Below are 20,508 nucleotides of genomic sequence, written 5' to 3'. Positions count from 1 at the left end.
CTTCTGCAAAGGGCTCCTGCTTGCAGAATTAAGCCAGCTGTAGTTGGCACACTGCCCTAATATTCATGGAGACTAGACTATAGGCTCCACTGTACTCGAGAGACATTTAGTTTTTGGCATCCATTCATTGGCCTACAAATCATCAGTTCTAACCACTATAGACACTCAACTGTCTGAAGTAAACAGGGCAGAAAGCACCTGCATTTAATAGGGATGTACCACATTCTGCTTCTTTGAAATTTTAAGAGCTAGACTTAAAACACAAAATGAACAAATATACCCTGATTTATATATCTTCTAGAAACTAGAGCTACTTCAACAAAAATCCTCTAGTGACAAAGCTACTTCAAGGAAAACCTTTAGGGATAAGGCAACTTCAGGAAAGGAGGAATTTGGAGAAATTCTTTTTTCTCAGTTCCAGGCCAGAGTGAATGGCCTATTTCAAACACAGGCCTCTTGGGAACCTACATATAGAGCTCATACTTTGTCACTTCCTAGGATCCAAGACAGACAGGTGCTGATCTGCCTACTTCCAAACCTGATAAAATAACCATATCACTACTCAAACCTAAGCACATCTCTCCTTTCTCTCTTCATCATGCCATCCTCTTCTCTACTGAAATTACAAGACATGAAATGTGCTCTCTATGTTGGACGACATATTGGATGTGCTTCTTTGAAATTAAATAGGAATATGTTTCTCATTTTTTTTTGAAAAGTACATTCCATCAGTCCTTTTATTTGGGAAAGAAGGAGTAGACTGATATAGAAAATAACTAATAATTTCTCTCTCTTCTTTTTCTCCTCTTTCTAAATAAAATGGAAGAAAAGATCCTGAATCAAGACAGATGAACACTGATAAACCTAGGAATACAAGCTGGCTTCTCTAAGACCCACTTCATCTGGTCCTCAAGAGTAAGCACCCTCAGGCTCCAAGTATGTCACCTCCTTATAAAAAGTCTTGCATCTAGGAATGGGAAGAACACAGAAGCCAAGAGTTGATCCTAAAAAAGGTCATTCAACACCAACTAAAACATTGATGTACGTTAACATCTAAGTATTACGGCAAATGTAAAATTAGTAAGCAATTTTTTTTTAGGATTAAGAAAAAAACCATTAAATTCCTACTCAAAAACATTTAGAAAACATTAAACATTCAGGCTTTGAGACCTTGACATAATAAATCTACATTTATCTTTTAAAAAATTGAAGCTAACACACAATGACAACCAGGATGCTTAAAGGGTCTAGAAACCATCAGAGAAACAGTATACAAATAAACAAAAGAAGGTAGAAAAAGAGAAACAGGGAACAAAGAACAGATGGAACAAACAGAGAACAAACAGTAAGATGACACACTTACAATGAACCATATCAACAACCATAGTAAATGTAAATGATCTAAACACTCCAGTTAAAAGACACATATTATCACACTCCTAAAAAAGCAAGACCCAACAATATGTTGTCTTTGAAAAATGTACCTTAAATATAGACACAAACAGGGTAAAAGCAAAAGGATACAAAAAGACACACCATACTAACACTAGTCAAAAGAAACCTAGAGTGACTATACCAATATCAGAAAAAGTTGACTTCAGAAAATAACTATTACCAGGAATACAGAGGATAATTTCATAATAATAAAAAGGTCAATTCATCAAGAGACCATAATAATCCTAAATGCTTATGTACCTAATAAAGAGCTTTAAAATACATGAAACAAAAACTAATAGAAACCAAAATATAGACTATTCTGGCCATAAAACAAGTCTCAAATTTAAAAGAATTCAAGTCATACAAAGTATATTCTCTGCTCACAAATGAACTAAATTAGAAAACAATAACAGAAAGATCTCTGGAAAGCTCCCAAATATTTTAGAATTAAATAAGACATTTCTAAATAACCAAAGAGTCAAAGAAGAAACAAAAAGTGGAGTTAGAAAGTATTTTCAACTGAATAAAAATGAAAACACACCTCACTAGACTTTATGGGATGCTGCTAAAGCAGTTTTTAGAGGGAGATCTGTAGTACACAACATCTATATTAGAAAAAAGGAAAGGTCTCAACTCAATGACTTCAGCTTCTACCCTAAGACCAGGAAAAAGTAGGGCATATAAAACCCAAAGTAGGCAGAAGACAGTAAATAATAAAGGTCATAGCAAAATTCAATGAGGTAGAAAACAGTAAAACAGGAAAAGTAAATGAAATAGAAAGCTTATTCTTTAAAATGGTCAATAAATTGATAGATGTCTAGATAGAGATGTCTGATCAGAAATTAAAGATATCAGGAATGAGAGAAGTGACATCACTAATCTACAGATCATATGAGAATATTATAACAACTTTATACCAATAACCTTGACAACTTAGAAAAAATAATCAATTCCTTGAAAGACACAAATTACCAAAGCTCACTCAAGACGAAACGGATAATGTGAGTAAACCTCTATCTACTACAGAAATTGAAGTTATAGTTAAAAACCTTCCCACAAGAAAAATTCCAGGCCCAGATGGCTTCACTGAAGAATAATCCTAACAATTTTCCCAAAAATTACAGAGGAAAGAATACTTTCCAATCTATACTCTGAGACCAGCATTACTCTGATACCAAAACCAGACATAGATATTTTTTAAAGGAAACTAGCGACCAATATTCCCCATAAACATAAATAAAAATTCTAAAAAGCTGAATCTAACAATATCCATAAAAGATAATATATCAAGACCAAGTGGAGTCAATCATTGGTTACAAAGGTAGTTCAGGGTTTCAGGGATGGTGAATTAAATGTAATTCACCATGTCAAGAAACTAAAAAAAGAAAACCTTAGGATCATTTAAATAGGTACCAAAAAGGATCTTGCTGTGATTTACGTCATAGAGTGTTCTGCCTATGTTTTCATCTGAGAGTTTTATAGTGTCTGGCCTTACATTTAGGTCTTCAATCCATTTTGAGCTTATTTTTGTGTATGGTGTTAGGAAGTGTTCTGATTTCATTCTTTTACATGTAGCTGTCCAGTTTTCCCAGCACCACTTATTGAAGAGGCTGTCTTTTCTCCATTGTATATTCTTGCCTCCTTTATCAAAGATAAGGTGACCATATGTGCGTGGGTTTATCTCTGGGCTTTCAATCCTGTTCCATGGATCTATATTTCTGTTTTTGTGCCAGTACCATACTGCCTTGATTACTGTAGCTTTGTAGTATAGTCTGAAGTCAGGGAGCCTGATTCCTCCAGCTCCGTGTTTCTTTCTCAAGATTGCTTTGGCTATTTGGGGTCTTTTGTGTTTCCATACATATTGTAAAATTTTTTGTTCTAGTTCTGTGAAAAATGCCTTTGGTAGTTTGATAGGGATTGCATTGAATCTGTAGATTGCTTTGGGTAGTATAGTCATTTTCACAATGTTGATTCTTCCAATCCAAGAACGTGGTATATCTCTCCATCTGTTTGTATCGTCTTTGATTTCTTTCATCAGTGTCTTATAGTTTTCTGCATACAGGTCTTTTCCCTCCTTAGGTACATTTATTCCTAGGTATTTTATTCTTTTTGTTGCAATGGTAAATGCGAGTGTTTCCTTGATTTCTCTTTCTGATTTTTTGTTGTTAGTGTATAGGAATGCAAGAGATTTCTGTGCATTAATTTTGTATCCTGCTACATTACCAAATTCATTGATTAGCTCTAGTAGTTTTCTGGTGGCATCTTTAGGATTATCTATGTGTAGTATCATGTCATCTGCAAACAGTGACAGTTTTACTTCCTCTTTTCCAATTTGGATTCTTTTTATTTCTTTTTCTTCTCTGATTGCCATGGCTAAAACTTCCAAAACTATGCTGAATAACAGTGGTGACAGTGGACACCCTTGTCTTGTTCCTGATCTTAGAGGAAATGCTTTCAGTTTTTCACCATTGAGAATTGACATTGGCTGTGGGTTTGTCAATATGGCTTTTACTATGTTGAGGTAGGTTCCCTCTATGCCCACTTTCTGGAGAGTTTTTATCATAAATGGGTACTGAATTTTGTCAAAAGCTTTTTCTGCACCTATTGAGATTATCCTAGAGCAATGGAAATAAAAACAAAAATAAACAAATGGGACCTAATGAAACTTAAAATCTTTTGCACAGCAAAGGAAACCATAAACAACATGAAAAGACAACCCTCAGAATGGGAGAAAATATTTGCAAACGAAGCAACTGACAAAGGATTAATCTCCAAAATACACAAGCAGCTCATGCAGTGCAATATCAGAAAAATAAACCGAATCCAAAAATGGGCAGAAGACCTAAATAGACATTCCTCCAAAGTAGACATACAAATTGCCAACAAACATATGAAAAGATACTCAACGTCACTAATCATTAGAGAAATGCAAATCAAAACTGCAATGAGGTATCACCTCACACCAGTCAGAATGGCCATCATCAAAAAATCTACAAACAATAAATGCTGGAGAGGGTGTGGAGAAAAGGGAACACTCATGCAATGTTGGTGGGAATGTACATTGATACAGTCACTATGGAGAACAGAATGGAGGTTCTTTAAAAAACTAAAAATAGAACTACCATATGACCCAGCAATCCCACTTATGGGTATATACCCTGAGAAAACCATAATTCAAAAAGATACATGTACCACAATGTTCACTGCAGCATTATTTACAATAGCCAGGACATGGAAGCAACCTAAATGTCCATCAACAGATGAATGGATAGAGAAGATGTGGCACATATATACAATGGAATATTACTCAGCCATAAAAGGAAACGAAATTGAGTTATTTGTAGAGAGGTGGATGGACCTAGGGTCTGTTATACAGAGTGAAGTAACTTAGAAAGAGAAAAACACATACGGGATGCTAACGCATATATATGGAATCTGAAAGAAATGGTAGTGATGAACCTAGTGGCAGGGCAGGAATAAAGACGCAGATGTAGAGAATGGACTTGAGGACACGGAGGGTAAGGGGAAGCTGGGACAAACTGAGAGAGTAGCACTGACATATATACACTACCAAATGTAAAATGGACGGCTAGTGAGAAGCTGCTGCATAGCACAGGGAGATCAGCTCAATGCTTTGTGACGACCTAGAGGGGTGGAATAGCGAGGCTCAAGAGGCAGGGGATATGGGGATATATGTATACATATAGCTGATTCACTTTGCTGTACAGCAGAAACTAACACAACATTTAAAGCAATTATACTCCAATAAAGATATTTTAAAAATAAATAAATAAAAAATAGAAAAAAAAAATAGGTACCAAAAACGTATTTGACAAAATCCAAATCCATTTCTGATAAAACCCTCTGCAGAGGAGACAACAAAAGAACATTTATTTAGCCTGATAAAGTGCATCTATGACAAACCTATAGTTAACATTGTACTTAATGGTGAAAGACTGACTGCTTCTCCTCTATGATCAGGAACAAGATAGAAATGGTTGCTCCTATCACTTCTGTTCTATGTTGTGCTGGAGGTTCTAGCCAGTGCTACTGGGCAAGAAAAAGAAATGAAAGGTATTGAGAAAGGAAGATGTAAAACTTTCTTTATTCACAAACAACATGATCTTCTACATAGAAACTCAGACAGAATCTATAAAATAGCTACAAGAACTATTAAGTTTTAAACAGTTTCAAGACACCAGGGCTCCTTTGAGAAATTGCTGGTTCTAAGGCTTGGGCATGGAAAATATAAGATGAGCCTTAGGCATCTTGTAGTGTCAAAAAACAAGATAGTGCTGAGAAAAGGAAAAAAAAGACACACAAAAAAGATGGAAGTAAGTCCAAGGGACACAAGACCCAACCTAAAAGAGCTCCCAAAGGCCAGAGCTGGAATAAGTTAAGTGAAAATATTTAAAAAATCAATCATATGTCTATTTACTAATAACCAAACATTGGAAGTTACAATTAAAAAGCAATACCATTTACAATAGCATCAATACATATGAAACCTTAGGAATAAATCTGACAAAAGATGTGTAAGACCTGTACACTGACAACTACAAAAGACTTTTGAAAGAAGTTAAAGACATAAATAAATGGAGAGGTATTATTTAGTCACAGGTTATATGACTCAATATTGTTAAGTTCTTCCCAAATTGTTCTAAAGATTCTATGCAATTCAAATCCAAATCCCAATGGGCTTTTTTTTTGGTAGAAATTGACAAAGCGATTCTAAAATTCATATAAAAAAGCGAATGACATAGAATAGCCAAACAACTTTGAAAAAGAAGAAAAGAGGGCTAACAAAATTACCTGATTTCAAACTTTACTATGAATCTACAATAATCAAGACAATAAGTTATTGGAGTAAAAATAGACAAACACACCAACAAATGGAATACAGTTCCAAAATTGACCCATACCTAAATGGACAACCAGTTTTCAACAAAGATGCAAAGGCTTTTCAGTGGAGAAAGGAGAGCCTTTTAAACAAATATTGCTGGAACAGTTGGATATTCACATTTTAAAAAAGTGAACCCTCATCCATCTCACACCATATACAAAAACTAACTCAAAATGGATTGCAGGGTACAGGTTAACAACTCTGAAACTGCTTTACATGTATACTGGGGTTGAACAAATAAGTACTAAATGGATGGTGAGAACCATGTTTCTCACTGCTGGAGAGAGACATTATGGATAAACATTACGTGGTAATGGAAAAGAGCAACATCAGTATGAATTCACATTTAGCTTAATACAGATAAAAATGGATAGATGCAGAAGTAATTATAGATGTGTATATCCATCGGTTAGCATGCATACATATACTTCCTGGCTCTGCTTGCTGAGAGAACCTAGACATAGTGACACCCCAGTAGCAGAAACCAGCATATCCAGTGCCCGCATCTTGGTTCCTAAATAACATACCCCCAGAAAAGTATCTAGGGCTCCTTTGAGAAATGGCTGATTCTAAGGCTGGAGCACTGAAAATATACGATGACCTTAGGCATCTTGTAGTGTCAGGAAACAAAGTGCTGAGAAGAGAAAAAAAAAGGAAAAGAGTAAGTCCAAGGGACACAGGAGTCAACCTACAGGAGCTGGAATGGCCAGAACTGGAATAAGTTGAGTGGCAAAATAAAAAGATAGTACTTGATTATAATTTAAAGTATAAAACTAATATACATGAATCTATACTGGTATAATAAATTATCGAAGAAATAAATAAGTGGAGGAGAAGAGACAAATAATAAATACCATTTATAGTACTGATCTTACAAAAGGATTCCAAATAATTTATGTAGATACTCATCTCCAGAAAGTAAAGCATAATTCCTCCCCCAACCTCCCTGGAGCATGGGCTATACTTAGTGACTTGCTTCCATGCTTTAGCATGGAAAGGGTAAGAAAAAACAAAAAGATTAACTTTAGAGTGGAGAAACCTGGCAAATATCACTTTGGCTGGGTAATCATGGTTAAGCAGCACCGGTGATAAAGCATGTTGATAGCATGTGTCCACCCACGCCCACTTCTCCCAAATATCATCCCAATCTAATCAAGAGAAACATCAGACAACCCCAAATTGAGGGACATTCTACAAAATATCTGACCTGTACTGCTCATGACGGTCATGGTCATTAAAAACAAGGAAAGACTAAGAAACTGTCAAGGATCAGAGAAGACTAAGGGGGCATGAGCCCTAAACACAATATGAAATTCTGGACTGAATTCTGAAACAGAAAACAGTTAAAAAAATCTGGTGAAATCTAAATAAAGTCTGAAGTGTAGTTAACAGTAATGTACCTATATTGACTGCTTAGTTTTGACAAATTTACCATGGTTATATAAGATGTTAATAATAAGAGAAGGTGGATGAGTGGTATACAGGAACTCTATGTACTACCTTTGCAACTTTTCTGCAAGTCTAAACTATTCCAAAGTAAAACTTTTATTATAAAAATGGATTATAGACATAAATGTAAAAAGTAAAACCATAAAACTTCTATAACAAAATATGTAATAAAATATTTTAGAATTTGAGTTAGGCTAAGATTTTTTAGATAAGATGCCAACAGTATAATCCATAAAAGGTAAAATTGATAAATTAGACTTTACCAAAATTAAATCTTCTGCTATCTGAAAGACACTGTTTGGGAATGAAAAGACAAGCTGACTAGGAGAAAATACCTGCAAATCATACATCCAGTACAAGACTTGTATCAATAATGTATAAAGAACTCTTAAAATTCAATAATAACCTGATTTAAAATGGACAAAAGATCTGAACAGACACCAGAGAAGATATAAAGATAATAAATGAGCACATGTTCAAAATCATTAACCTTAGGATGATGCAAATTAATACCACAAGGAAAAACCACTACACACACATTAGAATGAGCTTGATTTACCAAGCATTGGTAAGGATGCAGAGGAACTAGAACTCTCATACTATGCTGGTGGGGCTGTAAAAAGGTACCATCAGTTTGAAAAGTTTGGAAGTTTCTTAAATATTTAAACATATTACCTGTCATATAACCCAACTATTCTACTCCCAGGTATTTACCCTCCTCCCCCAAAAAGAAAGCCTATGTCCATACAAAGTCTTATAACATCAATGGTCATAATTACTTTAATCATAATACTCAATAACTGGACATAACCCAATTGTCCATCAACAGGTGAATGGATAAACTAACTATGGTATAGCCTTATGATGGGACGATACTCATCAATAAAAGGAAATAAAATATTGTTACCTGCAACAATATGGATAAATCTCAAAATAAGTATGCTGACTGAAAGAAGCCAGACCAAAAAAGAGAATGCATACTGTATGATTTCATTTATATAAACTTCAGGAAATGTAAACTAATTTATATTGACAGAAACAGAGGAGTGATTGCAGGGGTTGGGAGGGTGAGACTGGGCTTGATGGGACAGGGAGTGGTGGAACAAAGAGAATATAAAGAGACGCAAGGAAACTATTGGGGTGACTGCATAGCCATTATTTTGATTGCAGTTATGGTTTCACAGATATGTGCATATATCAAAGTTGTATACTTTACATATGTGCAGTTTATTTTATGTCAAATATACTTCAACAAACCTGTTTTTTAAAAAAAATCAACAACCACAAAACCTGGAAAACCTGAAAATACACTAAGCCTGGAAATGAGAAGCTTGAAAAAAGGGATGATGGCTTTTGACAAACAGCTGATGGCACAGCAAGTGAAAGACTGATTAAACTTGGTCTATGTGGCTTCAAGAGAGAACTAGTACCCACGCAGTAGAAATGAAAAGGAAGCTGCGTCAGATACACGAGAAGAATATTCTACAATTCCAATTCGAGCTGTCCAAACATGGATTTCTCTGTAGGGTAAAGCACTCTCGCAAAGGAGTTTAAGCAGAAACTCAATCACCTGTTAAGTGAGGTCCTAGAAGAAATTCCCACTTGAGATAGGAGACAGTATTTCTTCATCTTTAAAGGTACTAGTTATAAAAACAGAATAGTTTCCACTTGGGGAGAAATTTATTTAATCATATTCATCAGACCATAAAGCCATCGACACCAAATATTTTGAATGGTTTAAAGTATTTGGGAATATATGAGCAAGGTTAATGAACACACTTGTCAATCTTCAACTGGGTCATCCACACAGGGAAAGCAATAAAGAAGGCTTCAAAAATAAACATAGTTTGTAAAATATGTATTTATCTTGTTCATCTGTTTTTGCACATACTAAATTTTTATAAATTTCTTGAGGGAAAGGAGCACTTACAATGTTTACCATGTAATTCTAAGTACATATAGGTCAATAACCAATAATAATTGCTGCCATTTATTGAATATATATTATAAGCCTAGAAATTTGAGCAAAGCATTTTGAACACATGAACTTTACAATACTGCAAGATAGCTATTATCCCCATTTTACAAATGAAAAATCATAGGCTGAGGGAAGTTAAGGGGACCTTCACATTGAGGATCTGAAGTCAAGTCTGGCTCCAAAACCCAATGATATAAGATTGCCTCCTAGTTCACTGAAGAAATAGGGACCATCTGATGGTCACTGTGTAATCTCTTTCCTCCCTACCCAAATATTTCCTATAATCCTGCCCAATTTATTTTTCAAAAATACAAATTTTCTCATGTTATTCATCCAGCTTCATTTCCCTCAGTGCCTTGTAACTCCTCTCCTTAGAAGTCTAAACTCATCAACATGGTGAATGAGAGACCTTCCTGTCTACTTTTCCAACACCACTTCCATTTATTTCTCCTGTATATTCCAGATATACTAAAATACTGGCAAGTCTTATGAAATGCAGTACATTTATACTTTCTGCTTTCACTTCTCTGCATGCCCTTCCTCTTATTTTCCGCCTGGTGAAGAAACTTTTATCCTTCCAAACTCACTTTAAATATTGTCTCCTCTACTGAAATCTTCACTGACATTCCAGCAACAATTAGATGTACCTTCTTTTACATGTACATCACTCTATTCATACTAATAATTATTTGAGATTTTGTTTCTTGCAAAAAAAAATCTCAAAAACAGTTATTCATCTCTAAATCACCAGTACCCAAGCCCAATTCCTGACATAACGGGAAAGGTTCAATAAATGTTTATTGACTAAATGAATGGATGATGGACAGGTGGATGAATAAGCAATTAAATGGCTACAGTAACCAGTAACAAGAATTAAACTCAACTTGAATTAAACAAGAATAAGGAAAACATAAGGGTCTTCCCTTTTTATTGATATACAAAAGAAATTGTACTGCCTATGACAGAGATATACTAGTTGCTACAATTATAACAGACACACTACACCTTGTTAATTCTATATGATTTCATCCTAAATTATGCCTTAATTGAAGCAACTATTATTATCTAGCCTATTGGATCGTGCAGCCCTATTAAAACAATTTATTCAATCAAAACTAAGGGTATATATAATTTGATGCAAAAATTAATTCTCAAGACTATATGAAATGGTTGGAAACCAGGGCATCTGTGAACTACTCTGATTACTTGTCAAGAAGAAAGCCAGAGGAATAAGCTTTTTGTGACCTCCTCCCACAAACAAAACTATTCACAGATTTTACCATTTCAAGATACAACCTTGTTTAGAGCTCTCCTCCTGCAGATAATATGACATCAAAAAAAAAACTCCCACCATTTAAAATTTCAGGTTCCTTGCTTCCATTCTTCATGATTTAAAATTAAAATATTTTTATGCCTGGCCAATGTATCTTTGATTAAGTTCCTAAAATCAGTCTTAATATATAACTGGGATAATTTATGGTACATTTTGGGGGTCTTCTTTTATCATCTTATTCACTTGTACAGAGCTGACATGGAAATAGCTTAGGTTCCTGTTGGACACTGGTGTTTTATGTTATAATCAGGCTAGACCTAATTCTTTTTAAAAATGCAAAATAAGATGGAACTAAAAAAAAAGTCAAGAAGCTTTGAGAACCACTCTCAGCTAATGGAAAAATTATTTTAATTACAAGAGACATGTTCGAAAGCAATCTTCCACGTGAAAACAAAGCATTAGTTATCGGCTGAGGAAAATGCCTTTCCTAAAGAAATATTCACATGTGCAGAAATCCTTAGTCTATGAAATAAACGCCTTATACAGGTAGGTAAAAAAAAATTCACACCTTGGTAATTTTCTTCTAAAATGCTGCCTCATTATAGCAATAACATTTTGATTCATGCTAGAAAGGGTTCCTTTCTGAAAAATTAAAATGCATTTTAAAAAACACATAGGAGGAAAACTGTGGTGCTCTATAAAGTACTCAAACAGTATATAGCAGTCAACTTTGCTTTAAAAGGACAAAAGAAGCCATTTTAAACCACATTAACTGTAATCATCTTTTTTTTCTGAAACATGATAGTAAAATGGGGATAATAACTGAATGATTTCAGATCCCAGCATTGAAAAATTTGGACTATAAAATGAAAAGACAAAAAACAAAAACAAAAAACTTTGGGCTAAGCTGTGCATTAAATAAAAGGAGACTATTTTCCAAAAGCTGGTGTAAATTTTCTCAGATTAGGCGGCAAACACAAGACATGCAATTTGTTTTGATTTTTCCCTTTACTATCTTCAACTTTGCTCCTGAGTTTCCTTTTATAAATAAACATAAGGAGGTTAACATAAGGAGGTAACTGATTGTTTAACTTATCACATGTGATCTTTCAAGGGAAATGTTTCAGTTCATTCAAGTTCTGGCTCCTTTCAATATTTCTTGTCTCCTACATGAGAATATGATATTCCATAAAAGGAAAGGACACCATGTGTGAATTAAGTAAGAAGGGTTCATGAGAGAACTGGAATCTAATTACACAAACACACTTCCCTACAGGTGGATATAAGTTCAGAAATCTCTGAAATCTCATCTTTAAAGGCTAGCAGTGCTTTTTTAATTATGCTAAAAGTCCCTTGTCTGCTTGATCTCTCATGAACAATTTTAATCAGGCAAGCCTAATACACTCCGTCTCACAGACAACTTACCAGAGCTCTCAACTATGAGCTAATGGGAAGACAAGGAACCACAGGGATTTTTATTAAAAAGAAAAAATGGCCAGCCTAGAGATTTGGCCAGCAACAAAGCAAGATGAAATCATGCTTTTTCCTCACTTAGCCTACTTAAGAACTACAGACATGTAATTAATTTGCTCTTGAGATTTACTCTGTAAACATAAACACACCATTTAAAACATATTACATCCTTACAACTCACAGTGGTTTTTCATTTTTCTCCTTTCCCATTCACAAATGGACTATTATACTAACAACCAGTTTGCCAGACTCTAAGAATAACCCCTAAAATGTATCTTCCGCCCAAAAGGAGAGCCACAAATCACTCTCTTTAGTCTATAAGACTCCTGACAAGATCAAAATGAATGTGAAATGATAATTAAAAGGACCCAAAATAACCCCACCTCCACCTTTCAGTTGATCCCCAAGTGCACTTGTTCCTTTAGCTATCTCCAGTCCTCAGTCCATTCTGAGGCCCTTTCAGTACAGCAGCCTACCCCAACCTTCATTTTTCAACTGCTCTAAACTACCTAAACCTAACAGCCACCATTTTAAACTCCTCTCTCTTAATCAATACAACCCATAAACTCCAAAAATGTATTGATGGTTGCCCTGATCCTGAGTGTCGGCGTGTATGCTACACTGAATTGATTTTCTCTATCTTGATCTCCCAAACTGCTTTGAAATTAAAAATTCAAAATTGTAAACCCTGATCAGAGTTTACCTGATTAGTTGCTGTGTGGTTTGTAGCATATTCTCAACCCCCTCTGTGCCTCATTTCTTTCATCTGTATTACTGTAATTAACAATACACTCCCTTAAAGAGTTGATGTAAGAATAAAATGACATAATAAGTAAAAGAGTTGATGTAAGGATTAAATGACATAATACACCTGGCACACTGTGCACACTTAATACATTTAAGTTTCCCTCCAGCAAGTCCCAGATCAGTGTTTCCGGGCTCTTCAAGCATAATCTTTAGCACTTCTGTCAGAACCACCAAGAAGATACTCAGTTTCTCACATTCCCCCTGGCAATCTTTGCCAGCCTCAGGACTCACCAGTAACCCTTACTCAGACCCTTTCTTTTTTATTTCCCCATCTCTACACTCAGCTCCATCCCTTTTGAGGTTTGCCGGCTATTTTCATTCTAAGGCTCCCTGGGCATCTCTGCCTCACTCAGTTTTTCTGTGCACTGAGTCACGTTTGCTTATTCATTAGAGAGTACTTCATTTACCTTTGCTACAGTTTTGACCTGCCTGGTTCTTTTCCTCATTAGTGCTATGCTTCTTACTAATTGCAATTGCACACCATCAGTTTAATTCGACGCTTTTCTATTTTCATTGACTCAAAAGACTACTCCTCACAGTTAAACTAAGAGACAGCAAATTAAAATATAATAGATTAGGATAAATAGTGATGACTATAGCCCAGGAAAAAACATTTGGTTAATTCTAGGAAAATATTTTTTTTTTTTTTTACAATCAACATACACTATATGCATTTCACCTATCAGATCCTGTGATTCTTCTGACCTGGTTGTTTGATGAGCTGTAATAATTCAACTTGCTTACTAAAATGGTAGATGCTGAAGAGCAAAAGAGAATACTTGCCTAGTAAGGCAGGTCAAACAATAAAATTCAGAAATAAGCTTTTAAGAAATGTTCATCAGTACTACTAAGATTGCAAATATACACGCACACAAATCCCTTTAAACCATCCCCACCCAAAGAGTTGTCTGATCTATCTACAAATATCTCAGATTAAGAAAAACCTCAGTGCTAGAGTTAGAAAGACCAGATCTCTAATAGGGAATATTCCTCTGTAATAACTTAAATCAGTTAGGACACACTGTCTAGATACTATAACTATGCTCAATGGTCATTTTTTTCTCCTTTTTTTTTTTTCTTTTCCTTAATATTCTCTCCCTGATGGATACACAAATTTAAAATGCTTAGTGACACATTATTCTTTAGATAAATATGAATTATATGTCTTTCATAGACTCTATGCTTGGTAATTTTCCTAATGGAGTATAAAGTCTTCCAAAATCCCAGTGTGAATCCCAACCTGTTTCAAATTACCATGTTTTGAAGTTTTGCCTCAGGTTCCGGTCAAGGACAAAAAAATATATCAAATAAAGTGCCATCAAGGACAGGTTTTTTTTTTTTTAAGTAACAGAAAAGAGTAATAATTATATTTCTTAGAATTTTACCTTAAAAACTCTTAGGATCATTCTATTCAATTCACTCAGGCAAATTTTATATTCTAACAATATTAACAAACAAATTACTGCAATGACCTAATTTAGTACTTCATGGAACAATGGCTAAAATTTTCTTTTCTACTCGATATTTGGTTTTAAAAGAGCTGCTATCTGTCATCCAGATCATGGTTTCTAATATCATTTTGAAGTAAAAGGAACCAGGGCTCCCTGGAAAAATGACTGATTCTAGGAGTGAAGCAAGAAACGTAAAGGTAAGTCTGATGCATCCTGAGATGCCAGAAAGGAAGGGCTCAAAAAAGAAAAAAACAAAAACAAAAACACACACACACCATGATGAGGGTATGTAAAAGAAACACAGGAGTTAACATAGAACAATTAAAAAGTTCCCAATGGCCAAAACTGGAACAATTTGAGCAATAAAATAACAGTATTGGATTTTAACCCAAAGTATAAAATAATTATCTATGAGTCCATACTTAACATAAATAAATGATTGGCTAAATAAATAAACAGATTGGGGGAGGAGAAACAAATCTCTTGTGCAGAAGTATTCTAAATAATTTATGAAGCTACTCTACCCTCAAAGAGGTGCAACATAACTCCTGACTTAAGTGTGGGCTCCACGTAGTAACCTCCTTTCAAAGAGTATAGTATGGAAAGAGGGGATCAAGAGTAACTTTAGAATGGTGAAATCTGTTAATAAGAGAGGAAACTGTATGTAAGATATAAGGAAACTCTCTGTGCTACCTTCACAAGCTTTCTGTAAATCTGAATCTACTGTAAAATTAAAAATGTATCTTAAAAGTTAAAAAAAGAAAGATCTTCTACAGCCTTTGTCTGTCTGAAGTTTGCTATCTAGCTTACCTGTAGAAATTCTAGTCAATTTTAGACCACTTCAATTGTACAATTCTTCACAACACTCTCAAATCCAGAGGTCACTTGCACTGCAGTAGAATGGAAAGATGAGAGTCATGGTCCTGCATTGGATTTTGGCTCTATATGCAACTATCCACTTGACAGAAATAACCAATTTCCTCATCTTTAAAACGGGGCAAGCCTTCTTGGTGAGCTTTCTGTTACCCCGATGGGGAGGGGGTTAATGCGATGGCCTGTCTGCATTCTCAACGCTGAGTCTCATCTGCATCCATCTTTGGTTTGGCCCACTCGTATGTTAACCAGGCCCGAGACCTGGGTGCTTCCAGTTTGTTTCTTTAGACTGGATGCTCAAATGTCATTCTTTAAAAAAAAAAATCAATCCATGTTAATTCTATCTCTGGAAGAATAACCAGAAATTAGATATAGCAGTTGCCTCTATGTGGACGCTGGAGCGGGAGGGAGACATGATTTAACTGTATATACTCTTGGGCTACCTGAATTATTTTTTACTATGCATAAGCACTAGATATTTTAAAAACTTATTACAAAAGCAACAACAAGAAATCCATTACTACTCAGGGATTACTGTAAGTTTCTTATTTCTACCTTTGTATCTGCTGTTATCTCCTTTTAATACAGTACCGTAGCAAAAATCAAGAAGCATGGCTCCAGAGGAGATTAGTCTAAAATGATTTCCATCAACTTATTTTGTACCAAATCAGCTGTTTCAACTGGCATAGCAGTCTTGGAATCAAAAGTGACTTGAGATAGAACCTAGACCTGCCTATGTACTAGTTATTTAACCTCACTAAACCCCAGTGTCCTCATCTGTAAAACTGGAATAACAATACCCACACTTCACAGGGTTGTTGGAAAGATTAAACAAAAATACATGTAAAGTCCTTAGCAGAGTGCCTCGTCCATCTATTACAGCCCTTATCAGTATAAATGGAAGTCTGTGGGAAGATTTGATTTCTCACTCAGACGTGTCTTCTACTCAGCTATGGATCCAGAAGCAACTTCCAAGTTTTAACACCCCTAAAATGCAATTGGCTTTCAGCAATTACTATTCCCAGTTCCCTAAAGAAAAAGCATTAAATAACGAGAATGAACAGTATTTCCTTCTCTGCACAGAAATGTCTCCAATCATAAGAAACATGCAGGAGTCATGCACTATAGGTAACATGCTTAGAATTGAATAATTCTTTTGAATCATAAAAAAAACAAAATAATAAAGGACAATAACATAAAACTTGATTAAATGTGCAGAATGCTACAGTTGGAAGTCATCTTTGGGATTCTGCCAAAGGATTGCATAAGTTTTAAATTTTAGGTTATATTTACATTCTGGCTTTTTGCTTTAGTTTACTTGCAAAGGGGCATGTCGTATTTTACCTAGAAACAGATTTTTTGAGACTAGTGGTAACATATTTAAATAACTTTAATAAAAATACAGGTTAGAGCAATGCATGTAAACATCTTATGTGCTCAATGAATATTTGTTGAGTGAATTTTGAGTGTATAAATATGCGAATAAATAATGTTACCAATGCATCTTCCTTCCCATGAGTAATTAGAAATACCATTCCTTTCCTATCTGTCTCAAAAAAGTAGCTAAACAACATATTTTACACTGATTTCTATTTTACCATGGGTTTTAAATTTTAAAGCATTTCAAAAACTATAGGTCTATTTCCACTCACAGGACCTTTTATGTATTTGTGTGGATTCACACATCTACACACATGTACATGGGCAACACTCTAGAGTAGATGTATCTGTATGTACTTGAATGTAACTTAAGATATGAAAGTACTACCTTACCAAAAGATATATTTGAGGAATTTTTTATACTTCCTACTTTTTTTTAGAGTTTTGCTACAAGATTCCTTAAAAGTCCTTCTTGTTTTTGAGATCACACATAAGAAAAACAGCTCATGTATCTCAAATGTGAAACCACCTCTAGCAACTTGACTGTTAACACATTATTGACCGGAGGATTTTTGCAGAAACTAACGCCTGTGGCAATAATACATCTCCGGTCAATAATGTGTTAACTAGAAAGTCACTATAAATTTTTAGACTGTGCCTATCAGTGAATTCTCCAAAACAAAGGGAAGAGGAATGGAAATCTGAAACCATAATGATAAAAATCTTAAAGAACCATCTATCCCAAATGGTTAGGCTAGGAACTACTTAAGAAATTCCATTCCATTACACTACCACCCAGTCCAATAATGGCCATTGTTGACTGATTTTTTTTCCCTCAAATCTTCCACTTTATGTAACACTTCACAGTGTGTAAGTCATTCACATATATGTCAAATCATAGAATCCTTACAAAACCTGCAAGCAAATGTTGTGCAGTTCATTCAATCAGGGATAGATAGTGTGATTTGCACAAGGCCACCAAGCTAGTAAGTGGCAAAAGTAGGATTCATACCCAAGACCTCTGGCCCTAAATACAGTGCTCTCTCCACTATCTTCCAGCTGATATCCACAGCTGAATTCCACTTTCACTGACTGGCCCCATTTCTTGAAGCACGACGCCCCTGTCCACCTCCCTGCAATCCTTCCTCAGGTGGTTTACCACAGCCTCTCTGGTCTCACGCCAGTCTGTAGGCATAGACATCTTCCCAAAGTTAAATCAGATAGTCTTTGAGGTAAGACCAGCAAATGCTTTTCAGTGTTTCCAGATACAGAATAAACTTCTTGGTAAGGTCTTCAAGGTCTGAGGGGCTTGACTGCTTCTTCATTTTCAGGTTTGGAATGTATTCTCCGTCAATCGGACAGGCTTTCCGTCCTTCGTAATCACCATGCTCACTCATTTTGGGTCCCTCTCTCCTCCCCTTTTCACCTAGTTAATGTATACTCTGTTACTTCAAGCATCACTTCCTCAAGCAAGGCTTCCCTTACTAACCAAATTAAATGCCCATACTGTACACTCCCGGGGTGCCATGTACCTCTACCTCACTGCAGTTATCATAGCTCCAATTACATTTACTCATATAATTATTTGCTTAATGTCTGACTTTTCCACCAGACTGTCAGTGCCACAAAGGGTAAAGATGAAGTCATTTTTTCTGTTTTTAGTCACTATTATATCCCCAATGCCCCAGCACAATTTCCAGCCCTATAGTAGGTACTTTCTTTTAAAAGCTGAACAAATATTTCTTTTAGTCTTTAAATATTTGAAAACAGCTATTATTCTGATGATCCCTCATTCTATACATATACGCACAAAAGTTAAGGTTTACTAAGGAAACCACTCTGATTCTTTAAAATATTCCTTTTATGACAAAGTTCCCAGACACTTCTTAAAACCTAGAAGCTATAAAGGAACACAATGGCATTTTCTCACCATTCCAGAGACTCTGCACCTTTTCTGTTCCAAACACTGTGCTTCTATTAAAACAATCTACACCTGAGACAGTGACAGTTATATCACAAATTCCCAGGTCTTCTTCATATGAATTGCTCTTAAAGCACGTCTATTTGATTCTTACTAGTGTGGTAATTTGACAAACCTATATGCAGAATTTTACATTAATCACTATTATAGACCATTTTCATTTTAGCCAATCATTTCAGATGGCCAAGCTTTTTTTCAATCCTGATTCCCTCATCCAAACTATTAGCTTTCGCTACGGTTTTATGAGATATGCAAATGCGATGGGCCTGTTTCATCCAAGTCAGTGATAAAAATGATTAATAGAACAGAGTGAAAGAAAGAGCCAGGTCATGTCACTAGAAATACCTCTCTCCAAGCTGACATCAATCCATTCATCAAATTTTTTCAAACATCTATGAATCTACCTGTCCTCATTAAACAGCACCTAATTTGACCATCTATTTCATAAACATATCATGAGACACTTTGTCCAAAGCCTTGCCAAAATCAACTTACTCCACCTACATAGGAAAAAGAATTACAATAGTTTAATATGACATATTCCAAGTGAACCCCTGTGGTCTCCAGAGGACTGCTTCTTTTCTAGTTAAGTCTTCACAAACCATTTGTCTAATCATCAATTAAAGAACAGTCCCAAAGACAGACATGAAACCCACTAATCTCACAGTTTCAGAATCCTATTTTTACCCCTCTTTTTTGAAAATAAAAGCAGTATCTGCAGGATCTGAAGTCTTTTGGCACCTCTGGTACTGACCATAAATTGCTCAAAGAACACCAAACCATTCATTTATGCAAGTCATTTAATCTCAGAACATGAACTAGTTGAGAGCATTGAGTGCTTTCTTATCACTGTCTCACCTTCCTTAAACTTTAAATCCCTTGCTACCATCATTAGTCTCCTTTACTGAACCTGAATATCATTTTCTTTTGATAGAGAAGTTGAAACCAACCCAGGAGTACCACAGCTCTGCCTTAACTGCAACATCTAGTATTATTACACACCATCTGACCCAAGCAATAGTTTATCCTTTTTCTTGTTTTCCTTCACGATCTGAACAGAATATGTTGTGGTCCTTAGCATCTTTACAGGCCTCAAAACATCTTAGGATTCAGCCTCCTGTATGCTCCTCTTTTATATTACTTTTCTATTTGGGTTCCAACCCTTTCTTATGTACGAGGATCACTTGTACTTATATTGCCAGTATTTCACCGCAGACATTTCATGCATTCAATTAATGTTTTACTGCTTGCCAAATATAGGCAAGTCACCAAACTAGAGCAAAGGATACAAAGAGACCTAAGAGCTTATCCCTGTCTTTAAGGAATCCAGAGGAAAAAAACAGACTTTGGGGAAGAAAAATAGACTTCCATATACCAAGATAAAAGTAAATGCTGTGTGAGCAGAGTACAGAGCAACTAGCTCAAGTATGAAATCGCTGTTAAAGTCTTCATCAAGGAAATGATATCTGAGTTGAGTCTTGAGGCGAGGAAGTAGTCTGTTAA

At 35.3% G+C, this 20,508-nt stretch overlaps 1 protein-coding gene across 19 annotated transcripts in view; it reads right to left on the bottom strand.

Moving 5' to 3' along the window:
• RFX3 (regulatory factor X3) overlaps nucleotides 1–20,508 on the bottom strand; it is a 303,201-nt gene that overhangs the window by 205,163 nt on the left and 77,530 nt on the right. The window contains exon 1 of one of the 19 annotated variants that reach the window (XM_082404380.1): nucleotides 6,868–6,893. The exons of the other annotated variants lie outside the window; for them this stretch is intronic. The gene's annotated coding sequence lies outside the window, so the exon portion shown is untranslated. Of the gene's footprint in view, nucleotides 1–6,867; nucleotides 6,894–20,508 lie in introns of those variants that run through there. 19 annotated transcript variants of the gene reach the window in all.

The sequence above is a fragment of the Balaenoptera borealis genome (assembly GCF_965194805.1).
Source record: "Balaenoptera borealis genome assembly, chromosome: 8".
NCBI classification, from domain to species: Eukaryota; Metazoa; Chordata; class Mammalia; order Artiodactyla; family Balaenopteridae; genus Balaenoptera; species Balaenoptera borealis.
This window is presented reverse-complemented; position numbering and strand designations above follow the sequence as displayed.